A 17,811-nucleotide genomic window follows, 5' to 3' on the forward strand; every position below is an offset into this window, starting at 1 on the left:
TGCAACAGAATGGTATTTACTCTTGCTTTACGGGGTTTTGTTAGAAGTTGCGTAGATACTGGTCTTTCTGTTAGTATATATGTTGTTTACTGAAGGTGTAGCTATTTGAAATGGAGTTGAGCGATGGAGAAGGGGTACAGTATATATTTTTGTGGGTTTTTTTTCCTTCCTGATGTTGTTTATGGTAAATTCTGTTTTCATTCCATGCATATTTAAATATCCTGTAAGTTTCCATGCATGTTTTAGGGAGAAACAAGCCCTGCTTCACAGCATTTCTATCCTGTAGATTCACTGTTCAGAAGTGATGCTTTAATTAACATTGTATACTCGTGGCTTATTCTATTGTCAGATATTAGGGGAGTTTACTGCATAGGACTCAGAGGCAGTACTGTTGGCCATAACTTATTTTTGTAAGCATGTAATAAGCTGAGATTGACTTGGATGGTTAAACTAAAAACTAATTCTAAATCTATGCTTATTAAAATAATAAAGTCTTTTAGCTCAGTTTGGAAAGTGCTAATTCATTAATGAAATACCATTGTTTTCCTCAATTAAACAATGATGTGTTTTCCAAACATACTTCATTCAGGTGCTAAGAAACAGTGGCAATTTTCAGATGAAAATAAACTATGAAGTCTGGTAAAGGTACTTCACTTTTTATTTCAAAATGTTCAAATAGTTCTGTTGGTTTTATTTTTGTCAAAAAATCAGAAATCCATCTTAAGATGTTCAGATCATCACAGTTGTACAGAATTCCAACTCTTTAGTGCACAGTGGCCTTGAAAGCCAGAAAAATACTAGTTCAGTTCTGTAACTGAAAAGGGACCATGTGAAGGTGGCACCGTCTAATATGCAGTGATTTATCTCTATATTTGGTAAATTTTTCTCACTTTAAGAATAGAACAGAGCTATATTGTGTTTTCTTTCCTCCTCTGTTTATCTCAAAGACTCCATACAGCTAAGATTGTTCTCACTGTTAATGTTTTCATCCTGTTTGTACCTGTAAATCCTGGTCCTAGCCTTGCCCCGGTGGTGATTTAGACACTTCATTTTGAAACAAAATCTTGTTATTTCAAATCAAAACTTGATTCTAGTTTGAACCTCTTGATAATAATTGCAGGGCTCTGATTTGCAGTTTTCACTCACAGATTTTGGTGCTGGGGCTGGGAAAAGCAATTTTCCTGTTGGAATCTGAGCTAATCCTCAAACCTGCAACACGAGGAACAAAACACTTGTAATCTAATTTACATTTGCTGCGTACACCATTGAATACATTTCATCCAAAGAGCCCCAACAAATGCTATCACAGAACTTTCCATGCCACTGCACAAATTCACATCAGCAAATGTCAGTGTTTAATCATGGAGGAGGAGGAGGAGAACGGGAGCGCTGGCAAACGTGGAGGCTGGTGCCTCTCCCCTGTCCAGCCCCACCACATGGTGCAGTTGCCCACGTCCATTGGCATCAGGTCCTGGGGAAAAAAGATAAGTTTTCCTCAGTGTTTCTAACAATAACAAACAGCAGCGTGTGTAACGTCTGCCTTGGTTTGTTCTGCCTTGCCTTGGTGGTTTATAGTAATGTGGTGGATTCCAGAAGGGATCCGGAGTTACTGGGTCATATCCACAAGGGCAGAATCAAATGGAGGGAAAGGTATGGCAGGTTATGGTCAGCAGGGAAATTCACCCTCTGTAAAAGAACATGGCCAAGCCAACACAGACCAGAATATTCACTAGGGCATTCTCCAGTAGGTCTCGTACATCTCCAGGCCAAGATGAAAATAATCTCCTGGCAGAGTGCTCAGTTCGTGCATTTGAGAACTGTTAACTCACCTGTGTGAAATTACTCTCATGAGTTTTTGGGATGTGCTAGCTAGGTTTTTCTCCTTCGGAACAACCAAAACTACCCCAGCCCGTCTTTGGCTCGGGGAGATGTTTGAATCATGTGGTTTATTGGTTCCGAGTACTCTTTCTCATTGTACCAGCGCATATGTATTTCACAGCAGATCTGCAAAGAGGTGTCAGGACAGATTGTTCTGTAAATGTTACAAGCTCTCCTAAGGTAACCTGCTATGACATGCTTGTGTGATGCCTCTAACCAGCCCTGCGGAACTGACTGTTGCCAGCTTTATGGATGTGTTGCAAATCTTGCCGCGGGAGTCCTCTTAGTACCTAAAAGCTCTTTAGATAATTCCACTGGCCCTTCAGTTTCTGTATCTGTCACGTGTGCTACATGGGCTTTTCCAGCAAGAGACTCTTTTCAACAAGGTATTCAAGTGTGTAAACTGGAAGAGGTTCTTTGCTTCTGACCTAGGTCATGATCCCTGCTATGGAAACCTATGCATTGGCACTTAACAAACTGATAAAAGTTTGTAATTCCTGTAAGAATCCAGAACAATGCGTCAAAAATTTTAAAACTTTAGTAGATAGCTTTAAAACTAGGTATTCAAGTGCTTCTTAACCCTACAAAGATGTCAACTTTAGTTATGTGTGGGATTTCCAATACTTGCATTGTAAAATGGTGTGTTTCTGCATATATTTTTGCCACTTCAGAAATGGCTTGTCCAGTTATCACCAAGCAACCTTTTGATTTAATGATGTTCAGACTTCGAAGGCAGAATTATTTTGATTTTGAATGAGAGGTGCATTTGAAAACGCATAAAGTGGAAAGGCAGATCAGGAAACTTCTGAATTCACTGCACTGAAAGCTCATAATAGGTTGTCTAGCTACAGAAGAGATTATGTAGTTTGTCTATAGTTCCCATAGCTTGTTTATTATGGTATTTTTAGAGAATATTTATGTGCCTTGCACTGTCATGCAGTTTTCTCCACTTTATTACCAGTAACTTCCACTTCACCACATCTGTTTGAAGCATATTTACATAATATTTTTCTAGTAAGCTTGTTCTGAGTGAATCAAATTGCTCTGCCTAGAATAAGCAATATTATCTGGTTTTGGTTTATACTATTTTTTTCCCATCTGAAAGTATAGATGAATAAATACACCATAAAAATGTTTTGAAGAGTGTTGCTGATTTTTTTTTCCCCCTCTCTTTTCTGGATCCTGATTCTAATCTCGGATGCACACAGAGAACCAGGAGGTGGACCAACTGACATAATTCATGCAGTGATCTGAAGAATGTGACTTTAACATGGAAGTGACTTTAAATTTGAGCCTGAGATATACTGAAGTTGTCTCCATGCTCACTGAGTAGTCGATTTCTGAGAGAAAAATAGCAGGGAGGAGATCAATGGCATCTCATCTAGCTTGACATATAAGAGAGTGATTATCTTCAGGTGGATATAAACATAAGAAGAAACCCTCAAAGCACATCCAGCCCTTCTCTGCCTCTTTGAGACTTTGGTAGCAGTTATGAAAGCCAGTGATTTATTTTTCACTTGTAAGTGTATGATAGGAAAACTTTAGAAAGTGAGAGATGAGTCATTACAGGCTTGGGAGTTTCTTCCCAGAGTTTGAAATAAACTTCTAGAAGTTGTGTCTGTCAGCCTGGAGGATGAATCTTGAATTTTAGATGCTGAAATCTCTTGCCTTGGACTGTATCAAATCCTTCTTATTGATTATACATGTGAGTTAGTCACACAGGGCCCTTGTTTGATTGTGGACTTCTAATGGAGTACAGTGATTCACTGTTTTCGCCAGTGATTTTACTGGTTTTATGATCTTGGACAGACTGTGTCCCAATTTACCTTGTCATTCCTGTTTGTCTTTTCATACAGGGCAGTCTGATAGCTGAAAAGTCAGTATTAAAGTGATCTTATTTTCATGTTGAAAGAAAATAATTCTTGTGATTTGTTCATACATACTTAGAAAGATTGTGTGGGTTTATCAAAAACTTCTGTGTTACTAATTTAGCATATTCATACTAGTAATTGTTTCATAAGTTCTTCAGGGGAAGCTGGCACATCAAACGCGTGTTTCAGAAATCTCAAAACCTAATCTGTGCAAACTGGCAGAGTGTCGGAAGGAGCATGACTCTTGCCTCCCATCTGAACATTGCTTCCGTGGTGTGGATTTGATCTCAGTTCAGGTGTTTTCTGATGGATTGTCAGATGTTAATTTTGTTATAATTGCAGTTAAATCGGTCTGTATTTGTTGAATATCTGTGGTAACAAGTAAATGATATGGGCATGGCACGTTTAGGGGTATTTCCAACTGGGATGTTATGTTCAACATGTTACATGTGGATATTAGGCAAGGGTTCCCCGTCTAACTCTGTATGTGTCTTGGAAATCACAACTCACTTTGCTTTTTGTAGCAAATCAAAGAAATAACAGGTACTTTTCATTTCTGTCTTGTGCTTGAACTTCCTTAGGAAGTAAACAGCTGGGCTTTTGGACACGCAGGACTGGGTTAGTTGCATCGTAAGTCACAGGGTTGACTAGATTTATAGTCTCCTGAAGAAGACTACGTGCATGAAGTCCAAGCAACTCATACAGTAAGAAAGCTACATCGTAACTTCGTAGGGTGTGTTTGTCATTGTTAGCAAACAACTTGCTCTAGACTTCTTGATATTGTTAAAGGCAGTGATAAACACCTCTAGTGCTGGAAGCTGTGAAGTGTTCTTTTGTGTCCCAGCCTTAACATCTCGGGCTCTGTGTCCTTTTCAGCAATCTTCCACTCCAATACAGGTGGTAAAAGTGGACACAAATGCAGCATTTTGCCAGGGTAGACTAACAGGTAGCGTGGTGCAAGTGATCTTGAAAACAGTGTATACTAAACTTTCACGTCAGAGACTTACCTTGTCTTGTAATCTAGCAAGGAAAGACGCTTATTCATTTGCTTGGATGTTTTCCTGGTTTGACCAAGGATTTCTAGAAGGAAGAGAAGGAAGAAGCTGAATCTAAAATGTGGTTTCCACTCTACTTTGAACTGCTTAAATTTGTGATTTTGGGAAATATTTTAGTTTCTATGCAAACATGTCAAGATTGACTGCTGTACAGGGATAGAGCCTCAGTTGTCGCAAATACAGTCTGTTATAGATTCACATGACATTTTTGTAGAAATATGAAATGTTTCAGTTTGCACTGGTGTGACCAAGAAGAAGGGTATCCTATAGCCTGAAACCAGTATAATTTTTAATTTGTGGAAAACCATAGTTATGTAGCTGAAGTAGGCCAGTTATGGAGACATTCCAAACAGTATGTTTTTGGCTACTTTATCATGCACAAAACAATAATATGATCAAAGAAAGTTGACGATTAAGTTGCATGATAGGGCAAACATTTCTCATTCTGCAATCGTATGCAAAATAGCTGGCCTAGCCAAAAGATGTTTCTTTTGAATTATCAGGCAGTAGGGATGGAGTTTTTCCTATTGCCTTGTGGTTGTGTTTAGGGCTGTGATCCCAGAACCATTTCTCTGAATAATCAGCCACAGAACTGCAGATAGCATTTGGCCCCAGGCTGTCACATTCTTATCAGAAGAAAACACGTATGGTAGTATGGTATGTAAAGCATGCGTACAGATGTAGTTGTTTGCACAAAGGTGATCATCTCATCCAGTGCAACCAGCCCTCTTCTAATGCAGAAAATACAAGTGAATTTTTTTAATACAGATACAGTGGTGAGGTAGTGGGGAGATACAAAGGCTGCAGCTGCTTGGTGGATGGATGAAGAGTGTTCCTGAGAAAATGTTATGGCTGGTTTATTTTCACATGGTTCAGGCATTGCTGTTAACTGGCCAGTATAGTTTATTTGAAATAAAATTTCATCTCTTGCTAAGTGAGTGTAACATATTTGCTTGGAGGAAAATTCTTAATTAATGTAGGAGCAAAATCTAAGAAATGTGAAGGACCTCCAATTTCTAGCGTAGTGCTTAGTGACCATCAAAGTTGAGCCTTACTGAAAAAAAAAAAAAGTGCTATCAGTTGCAGTAGCCCATCCTTATCAAAATAAGCAAAAATGTTTTCATTTCTTTCCTCAGATCATCTCATGCTGCTGCAAGAGTAGTTTTGTTGAGCACATTTCCACTTGGAAGTAACATAAGTTCATGCCTTAAAATGAGGTCATTGCCTCCCCCCACAACAAATGTTAGGCATGGTTAGCATATTTTTGTTGGGACTCAAGCCAGAATGCATCCTGCTCCAGCACAATGGGAACCTGCTGGGGGTTTCCCTTCACAACAGCTACTGTTAAAGATGGAGTGAAAAACAAAACCCTGCTCCCAATGGGAAAAAAGACTGGCTTTTTAATCTGAAAAAGAAGCCACTGAAAGCAGAACACAAAGGAAAGAGAGATGAGCGTAATAAAAATACCATCAGTATGGGAGAGGGCCTGTGCATTTTGAAAATAATGGCTTTGCACTTTTGAGGGTTCACTAAATAATATGTATTCTCCATTTTCTGAGAGGATCATCTCTAGTCTTATGGAAGAGCTAGGCCAGACACTTGGTTGACAGTCAGTGCAAATTTCCTAATAGGTTTTGTCTCTTGTCGCATGCTAATAGTCTCTTACTTCACTGGGAGCAACTGGAGAAAAGAGTAGTGAATATGTATTTGCTAGCTTGAGTGAGCATCAGCATTTTCTGGTTTAAAATGGAGGCTTAAAAGAATATCTAAGTGACCTAGGAGTTAGTCTTTCCTGTAACAGAAATGTTTTTACTTATGTAGCTTTTCCTCAAAATAGGGAATGGATTCCCAGTTCTTACTATACATGTCACAGGCTCTGCCATCCCTCGTGTGGCAGGACTAGAGGACTTTAGGGTAAAGAAAGGGCTGGGAAACAGAGTCCAGCTACCAGCACGGCTTATTCAGCCTCAGCCCTTTCGGGAAATGTCTCTGGGAAGAAGGCTGTCGGAATAAGCTCCAGACTGGAAAACCTGTTGTGGGCTGCCTGCAGCCCGTAGCCTGCAAGCTCATCAGCCTGCCATACATTAGAAAATCAAATTTTTGTAGAATAGTACCTTAAAGGGAAATACACGAATGTAAAAGAAATACATGTTGCATAAAAGCTGCATCCATTAGCCAATCTTCTGCATTTACCCATTTCTTAAAAATAGAAATAGTCTTTTTCTTCCAAGAAAGTACAGGAGGAATGGGGAGAAGTCATACTATCTGTGGAAAAAGAAGTATGCATCAGTACTGGTACTTTCATAAATCCACTCTTTATTAAATATTGTCTGAATAGCCCTTCTAGAACTAAATGCTGTGCATGGGGTCTGATATGTGTCTCTCCAAGAATTAAAACACTTGTAAGAATTTTTGTTCTGGTGTGTTTTTTTTTTATTTTAATTTGCATCTGCATCTAGAGATTGAAAAGTCAGCATCCCTAGGGAACACAAGAAGGAGCAGTGAAAGGCTTCAGGGAACCTGTGCAAACACCCAGGAAAGGCTGCAGTCTTTGTGGCTGACTGCAAGAACATCTGAGATTTAGGGTGTTTTGATGTATGTCCTATACCTGCTGTTCTCTTGATGTTTGTCAAGACAGTGGAGAACCAAAAGCCAATTTTCATCTTCATTTCATGTTGAAATTGATTACCAAAAATCAACCAACCAAAAAACCCAAAAAACTAAAGGGATTTGAATAGATTGGTAGCATACAGAATGCCTTTCTCAGGAATATTGAGATTTAAATAATTAATATTGGAAAAAATATTTGTTAAGGCCGTTAAAGGAATGTCCTGTAGATGTGCTGTCTGTGTGGGGTTCATCTTCTGGACACCAACTAGTGTGGCAAGTGGAACTGGCAATATCAAGAATAGTTACCCACAGAGGGAGCACCTACCTGCATGGATGGCCTGAGTGATGGTTGGAAAGATAAAATCCTTTTTTCCTCCCTGCTGTGGCTTTTAATGCAGTTAATGTAACAGGTCCTTGATCAGTCTTTGATGTGAGCTTCCAGGCATGATGGCAATCCAGATAAATAGTTATTAACATTATTGTTATGCTTGTTTGATCTTTAAAATCCTTCAGTGTTTTGAGCTTAGACTCTGCTGCTGCTCCTTTCTGCCCAATACAGAGGCAATCAGAAGCTTTGTCAGGGACTCCAAGAGGCTTTGTTTTAAACAAAACAGTGCCAATTGGAAATTACATTTTTCTACTCTCTCACTGTATTAAAAACATAAAATTGAATGTAGGCTTAAAATAGAAATGTGAGAAGTCAGGTTCAGAAATGTTGGAGGTTTTGTTTGATGTTTTTGATCAATCTTTACTAACCCCTATGCTTAGCTTTTGTAAAAGTTGGATAGCATTCATTGATTTTCTGGATTTTGGAAGTGGAATGTCTTAAAAACAAAGGTGTTCAAGGCATTTTGCAAGGCAGAAAAAGCTTGTAAGACTATTCTTCAGGTCTGAAGTAATGCCTTAGTTAGAAGAAAGAGGAAGCTGGCAACGCCACTTTTAGAGAAGCTGGAATTGGAATTGCTTTTGGTTTCCTTTCTCTCTGTTGTTATTACTTGTTTCTGCTTATGGCAAAGACTATAATGGATGGAGATAATCTTTTCTGCAAAATTGTACAACCTTAGCCAGTTATCCCTCTGTGCAAAACTCAACGTTTCAGTGGATGGTGACCCAGAAAGGATGAGTTAACTACCTTGAGGTGAGTTAACCCAGTCTGAAGACTCAGGAGCTTTACCCAAGGTCAGAATAAAAGGTTTTTTCGTTTCTCCATGCATAGGGATGGATTACACTCTGGCTGCTAAGGCAGCTTGTGCAGTTTCACACACTACCAGCTCACATCACATTCATGTAACTGGAAACCAGTAAGGTGGAAACTGGAAGTGCCAACTCAGATCAACTGAAGTGTGGAAGAGTTTGTGTTATCCCCGGCGTGCTGTTAAATGGCAGCTTCTCCAGGTGCTTCCTAGTTGTCATTGTAGTGCCTGCACACGTCAGCGCTGCTGTTCCCTCATGCTGGGAGCCTGTTTCTGCCTGAGCTGCGAGAGCCCAGGCTGATGGATGAGCCTAGAGCTCTGCCCAGCACCCCGTCACCCCCAATTCTCAGGGGGCAACCTGGCTGCTGCTGTCAGTGATGTTTCTGGACAGTCTGAGGAAAAGGAATGAGTTTTGAGTGGTGACTGGCAAAGGAGGGCACGCTGTTTGCTTCAGGGATTTCAGGAATAGATTTGTGCATCACTTAGCAGCACCTGAGCTAGCTTGATTAGAAACGTTTTTATACATCCCCAGGCTGGAAGTGTGACCTGACCTTTGTCCTTCCTCCTGTTAGTGAGCAGGTGCTTCCAAGAGAAGTCCTGAAAAGACATCTGCCTCTACAGCGAAGCAGCAGTTAGCTATTAATGTGAATATCAGCTATTTATCACTCCTCCTGCCTCCTCCCACCTCCATTTTGCTTGAGCAAATGGAAAGGTTGAAGTACGTCTGCGTATGAGCAGCTATACTTGTCTGGTGTGTGTTAGCGTGACTGGTGGGAACTGATTTTCCATCACAAGCTTCTGTGGTGCATCCCTTCCCCACCCATCGCAGCTGTAAACAGCTGATGTTAATTATTATCCACCTGCTGACTGTGCCAAACAGACATGCCATTGCACTGTGACAAAAAAGGCTCCCGGTCTATTAAGTCCTCCCTCATACCTTTAGTAATGCTGATAAAATGCTGACCTGTTTTTACTCTGGTGGCTGCTGTTGCTAAGCACTGAGAATATGACCTGTCTCCTGCCATAATCTGCATTGCACAGTTCAGATGATCTTCCAAGTGAGAGAGTTTTGGTGCATCCCTCAACGCAGCTATCCTTCCCCGTAGCCTTTACAGTTCTGACCACGTAGTTTGCAGCAGTACCGTGTTTTTGATAAACCCTAATTAAACATTGCTGTTTGGGTGTTGTTTCCCTGGAAGCACATCGCAGAAGTTGGTTTGTAATGATCAATGTTGCGTGCTTGGAAAATATTGATTAAGAGCAAGGAAGGTTGTAAGCTAGTAACTTCCCGCTTCAAAGTGTAATGCCACATGCAAAACTGGGGAGAAAATTGTCTATAAGTATTGTTTCTCTTGTTGGAAGAGAGAGCTTGAAAGTACTAGTAAATAGTCTTGTAGCTTGTACAGGCACAAAGAGGAAATCAGACTTCATACCCGCTTACCATTTTGCTCTCATTATGCCCAAAATTCCTTCGTCCTGCACGTGAAGGTGGGTTCAGATGGGCTTGAAGCAATGTTTGAACAGAACATAAGAAACACAGAAAATAATTTGAACACTGTGTAAGCAACTAAGTTTGGTGCCAGAGTGTTTTCTATTTCTCTCAACAGTTACTGCCTGTGATTTTTTTTTTTTTTGAAGCTAACTGTTGCACTGTTTTAGAGCCTTAGAGGATTGTAAATCACTTCAAGTTGTAGTGATGTAAGCCTGTGACAAAATGATACTGAGGGGAAGAAAAAAGACAATTCCTGTTATACCAATGGAGAAGAGAGCATACAAAAAAAATGTGTTGCCTGTCCAAGATGCCAAGGAAAGCCGTGGCACAAATGAAATCAAAGATTATATGATTTGTCCCTCTTGAAAGCTAACCCAGCGCATTCTACTTGCTCTAAGGCAGGATCAGCATTATCTAAACCTTCCTTGGTGGATATTTGCATAACTTGTTGTTAAAACCCTCCAGGGATGGGAATTACTTTCAGTTATTCTTTCATGACTTAACCATCCTTTCTGACAGCCTTATAATCAAGCTGAAGTCATCATAAAGCAAATTTGCACAGCTATCTTTAAAGCAAGATCTCAAAAAAAAAAAAAAGTAAAATGCATTTTAGATAATGGCCTTGTACCTAGGGATTTCTGGCTACTTCACTGAACATGGACAGATAATGTAGATTAAATGTGCCGTAAAATGCGAGAGGATGGAGAAAATAAAATGTAATCAGACAGTAGATTTTTTTTTTTTAAATGCCTTAATTTGTAGAACCACTCTTTTTCATTCAGGTAGTCCAGTCCTTCAGCATTGAGCATTTTGGATTTTTTAAATCTGTCCTGTGAGGTCTCACAGTGCTGATCTGCTCTGTTCAGCCTGGACAGTGAAGGTGGCACTTCTGGAAGGAGCAGAGTGGTTTCCATGGAGTCCTATCCTGAGCCCCACCACATTGGTCTTCCAATGCTGGGTACCAGATGTGTCCCTGGCTACTGGCCTTGCATGTTAGACCATGCTGTGTAATTCATGTTCATATATGAAATTAAATCTTGTGCTTCCTAATCAGACGGACAGCCTATTTACACCAGAGGGAGTTTGCCTGAGCAAGGAGGGCAGGATTTGACCCATATTTGATAAGGCAGTTTGGGATCCTTTTGTATTCAGTTACATGTACATAAAATATGTTGTATCATCAGTAACTTTTTTGCTGAGGGAATATAGTTTTGTACTGTGCTGTAATTTCTAATGAGACTTTTCCTTTTTTCTTGTAGTCTGACACAAATGCAAGTTACCTGAGAGCTGCTCGAGCTGGCAACTTGGAAAAGGCTCTCGACTACTTAAAAAGTGGAGTGGACATCAACATTTCAAATCAGGTTGAAGAATATTTTGATAAAATTTCCTGGATAAATACCTTTCTCACTATTTCTTGAATCTCTCCTTATATTTGCAGTTCATGCGAATGGTAACTCGTGCCTTTTGATGAGCTTTGCTTGCATATTTTATCCAATTAAAACTTCTACCCCTTAACAAGAAACCACTTCACTTTCATTTGGGGAATGTTGTGCTGTTTAATGTTATCTTTCATTTCTTTTGTATTCCATCAGATTGTGCGACAGCGCACAGAACTTGAGACCCTAGAGCTGGTATATCCTGACCTAATTTGTACTCTTTCCTTATAATCTAGTTCTTGTAAAGTTCACATAAGTGTAGTTTTTGAAAGCAGTTCTCTCACTGGGATATAATAACTTGTCTCCTCATACGTTTGCTGTGCTGGAAGATCTTTGCCAATTTTTCCTATTGCTTTTTTGTCTTTTGCTTCTTATTTTTAATCAGAATGGGTTGAATGCTCTCCATCTCGCTTCCAAAGAAGGGCACGTAGAAGTTGTCTCTGAACTGATACAGCGAGGTGCCAGTGTGGATGCAGCAACAAAGGTCAGTCAGGCCTGTCTAGTTGTTCTCCTGTTCACACTGATGGCATGGGCACAAGGTGTCGGCCAACTGATTAAAGACATTACTGCAGCAGAAATTGCCCATTGTGCACAGGTGGGGTGGTCTCAATAATTGTTTTTAGATTAATGTCGTAAATTACTAGGAGTGGGATTTACTGAGCAAACTGTGGATTCCTGTCTTGATTTCTGTTCTTGTCTTCAGGAATAACTTACCCGTTAGAAGCATTTAGTATTTTATTGCAAGAAATACTCTGTTTTTTAATGGAATATGTTCTTGTTAGTATTGTCATGTATCAAAGCTCAGGTTTTGTAGCCTTTTCAAATATCACCATCTCTCATTTCAGAAAGGAAACACAGCGTTGCACATAGCATCCCTCGCTGGACAAGCAGAAGTAGTCAAAGTGTTGGTTACAAATCGGGCCAATGTCAATGCACAGTCTCAGGTAAAGTAATATTTCTCCATTTGGTACTACCAAAACCTTTTCTGACGTTAAAATTGTTCTGTCCTAGTAATCTATAATATTAGTAAGTATGTTTGCTAGATCTCATTTTGTTAATTCTGGCTCTTGAAAATAGGGTTTGATAGACTCAGTAAGATAGTTGTAATCCTGCTATCATAAAAAAACACATTCTTTTTTGGCTGTTCCACACGTAGGTAGATGGTAACAGGTGCAAAGACCAAGTTTAAACACACAGCTGCTATTTTATTACTGAAGCAGGCATTCTAGTGAGTGTAGTGTTGAGTTCATTCCCACCTTGTCACTAAACATACAGTTACAACACTAAATGCTTCCAGCTCTACCCCTTGCCAGGTGGTCACTGTGTACCCAGAATCATCATGGACATATCAAGTTTTGTCATCCCCCATAGGCATGACAGCACAGTGAAGTCCTGGGTTGTATTTAGGTCTTTTCCCACTTGGGATGGCAGCCAGCAGTTGGCATTAACTATTGAGTTGCCCAGCTCATTCATGAACAGCAGAGGCATAGAAATAACATCTCTATTTTAAGTTGTCCAAAGTCACATGAATGCGCACCCCTGGAGGTGAAGAAAGCGGAGACACATCCAGGGGTGTCTGCAGGATACTGGAAGTGGTTGTGTAACAGGCAGCACAGCAAAGCCTATACCCTTTAAAAAAAATCGTGTGTGCTGCCAATTGTTAGAGAGTCAGAAGAGATGCTGATAGAACAGCAGAGTGGGAGAGAACTTGTTCAAATGAAAGGGATTCTGTTTCACGTAATTCACTGTCTCAGGCTTAATCAAGCTCATCCCCTTTCCTTGTACAAGGAGGTACTGCAAGCATATGCAGTTTTTAAGTTTGATCAAGTCCTTTGAATTAATATTTAGGTCAATTACAGAAAATTTAAATTAAGGGAAAACAGTGCCAGTGTTAAGAGCAAAGCAGTAAAATGACACAGAAAAACTGGATCAAAAAATACATAAACTGTAGATTGCTGAAAGCCTGGTGGCTGTGCCAAAGGAGGTGTCCCTACACACCTGCCCCATTCCTGTTCTCTCTGCTCAGGGGCTGGCTGGCAGGCCGTGTCAGAGGAGGGATCAGATTAAGAGATGGTCTTCTCATCTGGCTCAGTATTGCCATTCTTCTGCATTATAAAAATGAGGGCATGATAGAAAATGTTTGGTAAAAGGGGAAGTTTTAAAATTTACGTTTTAAAGAAACATAGGGAGGTTTAATGGTCTCAAATAATAAAAAAAAATATTTAATTGACTCTAAAGAACGTTAGTTATCTGTCGTCTGTATTTCATGTTTCCTTCAGGTGGACAAAGGAAATAGGTGACTTAGTTCTCCTTTCTTACTCTTGTATTAACTAGATACAGCAATATTCAGTTCCAGGCATTGTGTAACTTGAATTTAAAGACAATAACAACAACAAAAAGTATTTTTAGGTAAAATCTCCTATGACTATTAAGAAGTAAGACAAAGCAGAAGTATTTCCAGTGGCTTTCCTGTTAAAGAAATTAAGATGGCTTTGAAAGGTTCTTTTCTGCTTGTGTTTGAAAACTTGTGTATTCAGCCCTGAAACTAAAGATAATCTGAAATTGTAAACATCTTATATAACTACATTGTACATTCACATGGAGATTTGGCAACATTACCCTTATTTTGCTAACATATGAGAATTAAAGATTTATTCCCCCCTCTCGCCATTATGCGTGCCTTTGACGTTTTTGCTCGAGAGACGTGTATATTGGCCATTCCACACCAATACCTGGGAGCGAGATGCCGCAACTCAGATTAGTCTTTCTGGGACATCCCTGGAGTTCCCTGTTACCAAACTGCCCCAGCAGTTGGACCAACTTTGTCCACGGTACTGAGCATCCTTTGAGCCTTCCTAAAGCTTCAAGTTCTGCGGTATTTGGCATAGTCATGGAGAGACTACCCAGAGATATTTTGGTTTGTTTTTTCTTTTTGATGTTGAGCCTGTTTTCTGTGAGTCTGGCTTTATCTCCTCTTCCTTGAAGGTAACAACTCTCCCTACTGACAGTGCCAGTGTTAGGGATGTAAGGCTGCTTTAACCGGATCTTCCTGTCCTTAAAAAAAAACCCAACCAAACACCAAAACTTTTGATGAATTCTATATGTCTTTTAAGGCCTATTTATTACTATTGAAGACAGAATGTTTTCCTTAGGCTTGTGGCTCTGGAAATTTCAGCCTCTTTTTTAAAGAGAGAAGAAAAAGCAAAATATTGGTGGTAAAGATGGAGGAAAGGTTCTGCTCTGTCTCTAAATGCTAATGCTACTTAGTTCTGAGAATTTTTCCCTACTAATAATTGGAAAGTGTTTCCTACTTCTTTCTAAATGAAAATGTTTGAAACTAAAAAAAAATTAATCTTGATTTCCAGCTAAGTTAGTAAATAGGAACTGAGTATGCTGTGAAACGATAGGAAAAAATGCCAGACTCTGCTCTTCACTATAAAAACAACCTACACTGGGACATATTAGGTACCTTAGCAAGTGCTTTATGGCTTCTTTGTTTTTCACTAAGCACAATTTTGAGTATACAGTAGCTCAACAGTAAGATCTTGGCTCTGGAGAGTGCATTAACACAGTGCTAACTTGGGCTTTGGCTCCAGTAGGACTTCAGTGCGTGCTTTACGCTTGTAGCAGTGCTTTCCTGAATAGAGATCAAATTATCAAAATACCGGAACAGCAACAGACCTTGCGAGCCTTGTAAACATGTGGCTTCACAGCTGCTCAGTGCCTTGTTGATGGTGAAGTTCCTCTTGGATCAAACATCCAGTTCACGCCATTTCCTCCCCAGCTGTCCTTTCTTTTTGACCTCCTATTTGTCTCTGCTGCCAGTGAAGCCAGCATGCTCAGCCTCAGGTCACCTGCACTCTCCTGCGTGTGCTCTGTGTTGGACGCGTGCCCTGCAACTCCGCCTGGTTGCTGTGACAGTCAGATGTCTCTCAGCTGTTTTCACCGCAGCCGCTGTAACTCAGCTGAATTTCATGGCTGTAGATTTTAGGCTACAGTTTCCCTTCATCTCACCAGAACCCAGAAAGTTGATGCTTTTATTTTGATGCAAATATATGGCCAAACTCTTCTCCGCTCATCTCTGTTTGGCTCCCTTGGTTTCCTGCAAAATCTGGGTCAGTGCCCTTTGTTAACTATTCTAGCTGAATTGCTGAGCTGCTCCCCCTGCACCTACCACCCTGCTGAGGTATCTGCCCTGACATTGTTGTGTATGTGAGAGTGTGGATGCTCGTAGCCAAACCCAGTCGTATGGAAGAACTTCCTGAATTGTGTTATTTAAGCTGGATGGAATCTCTGTTCTGTTTTACCTGTTATTTTTAACTAGCCCTTACCTCCTATTTTATTTTGTGTTTCCTTTTCTCCTTGTCCTCCCTAACTCTAGAGTAACCACCAGAAGTGGTGTGTGGTAGAGCGAGAGGTCTGGAGGGGGGATCTGAGGAGGCAGCAGTTGCAGAGAGAAGCTTCTGTCCCCGTTGCAGCTGACTCTGTGCGAAGTTTACTTGAGAGAAGTCTGAGGTCACAGAAATCCCAATGACATGAGATCTGGAGCATAGGAGGACAGGGACGTAACTGCCCTGACCTACTGGCCAAAACATTTAATGGCGTCGTCACCCATGCTGGTACTGTAAGGAAAGGAATCAGGCAAAACCTAACAGTAGTATGTCTGACAGAGTAATGCCGGAGTACGAAGGGTAAAAATGTGTATCATTATAGATCAGAGGAGAAAAGGATTGTTGTTCTTATTGCTGATGCTGCTTTGGTTGCTTCAGCAGCACCAAACAGCTCAGTCAATAGTATACGGACGTTTTAAGATGTTGCTATAAAATATATTTACGACTAGTTCGTTATTCTGTTGGGCTGAGGGACATGCAGTGCTCTGCGAAAGCCAAGCAATTTCAGGTGCAAATCAGCAACTTTTATAAATTCCTTTAGAGGTTTCTTGATCCCAGGACAGGTTTCATGACTTCGTTTTGCCACTATGGTTTGTTAGTTATGTCAAAGCTATGAATTTCCGGAATGTGCATAGCAATAGGGAAAAGTACATCACTGTACAAGGGGGACAACACGTTTGTCTGTGACAAGCCATGGGGTGACACACCAGGGTTGGAGGGGCAAGGTGCTACTAAAGGCTTTCAGCCGGTCACACTGAGGCGAACTGGGGACACAGCAGCATAGTTACAGTCTTACAGAGGTGAACCAGGGGCTCCTTAGGTAGTAGGAGCCAATGGGGAAACCTTCATAGAACACCTCAAGGGAATTAAGGGGTGTCCCACCAAGAAGGTGATGTGACTGACAGCCCAGCTGAAGTGCCTCTGCACGAATGCACGCAGCATGGGCAACAAAAAGCAGGAGTTAGAAATCTGTGTGTGGTCAAGGAGTTATGATCTGGTGGCAATTACAGAGACATGATGAGACAGCTCACATGACTGGAATGTGGTCATGGATGGCTCTGTCCTTTTTAGGAAAGACAGGCCAACAAGAGCAGGTGCTGGAGTTGCTCTTTACGTGAGAGGGCAACTGGAATGCATCAAGTTCTGTCCAGGGGCAGATGAAGAGCGAGTTGAGAGTTTGTGGGTGTGAGTTAATGAACAGGCTAGCATGGGTGATACTGTGGTGGGCATCTATTGCAGACCACCTGGTCAAGATGAGGAAGTTGATGAGGCCTTCTACAGGCAGCTGATAGCAGCCTTGCAATCACAGACCCTGATTCTCATGGGGAATTTCAACTACCCAGATATTTGCTGGAAGGCCTACACAGCCATCCATCCATAGTCCAAGAGGTTCATCCAGTGCATCGATGATAACTTCTTGATGCAAATGGTGGGTGAGCCGACTAGGAGACAAGCGCAGATGGACCTTGTGCTCACCAACAAGGAGAGTCTCACTGAAGTGGTGAAGGTTGAGGGCAGCCTTGGCTGCAGCGACCGTGAGATGGAGTTCAGGATCTTGTGTGGTAGGAACAGAATACCAAGCAGGATTGCAACCCTGGACTTCAGCAGGGCCAACTTTGGCCTTTTCAAGCAATTGCTAGGGGAAGCCCCATGGGACAGAGTACTGGAAGGTAAAGGGGCCGAAGATAGTTGGTTAATATTCAAGGACCATTTCTTCCAAGCTCAAGATCAGTGCATCCCAATGGGGAGGAGTTTGAGAAAGAGAGCCAGGAGACCCTCATGGTTAACCTGAGAACTGCTGAGCAAACTCAAGTGGAAGAAGAGAGTCTATAGATCATGGAAGGAGGGGCTGGCGGCTTGCATAGAATATAAAACTGTTGTCCGA

General features: G+C 40.9%; 1 long non-coding RNA gene across 1 annotated transcript in view; it reads left to right on the plus strand.

Moving 5' to 3' along the window:
* LOC104271125 overlaps window positions 1-12,018 on the plus strand; it is a 57,916-nt gene extending 45,898 nt beyond the window's left edge. The window contains exons 2-3 of the long non-coding RNA XR_717790.1: window positions 11,359-11,460; window positions 11,921-12,018. This is a non-coding gene — a long non-coding RNA (uncharacterized LOC104271125). The remainder of the gene's footprint in view (window positions 1-11,358; window positions 11,461-11,920) is intronic.
* Window positions 12,019-17,811: the final 5,793 nt, after the last annotated feature.

The sequence above is a fragment of the Apaloderma vittatum genome, unplaced genomic scaffold (genome assembly GCF_000703405.1).
Source record: "Apaloderma vittatum isolate BGI_N311 unplaced genomic scaffold, ASM70340v1 scaffold3563, whole genome shotgun sequence".
In the NCBI taxonomy this organism is placed as follows: domain Eukaryota; kingdom Metazoa; phylum Chordata; class Aves; order Trogoniformes; family Trogonidae; genus Apaloderma; species Apaloderma vittatum.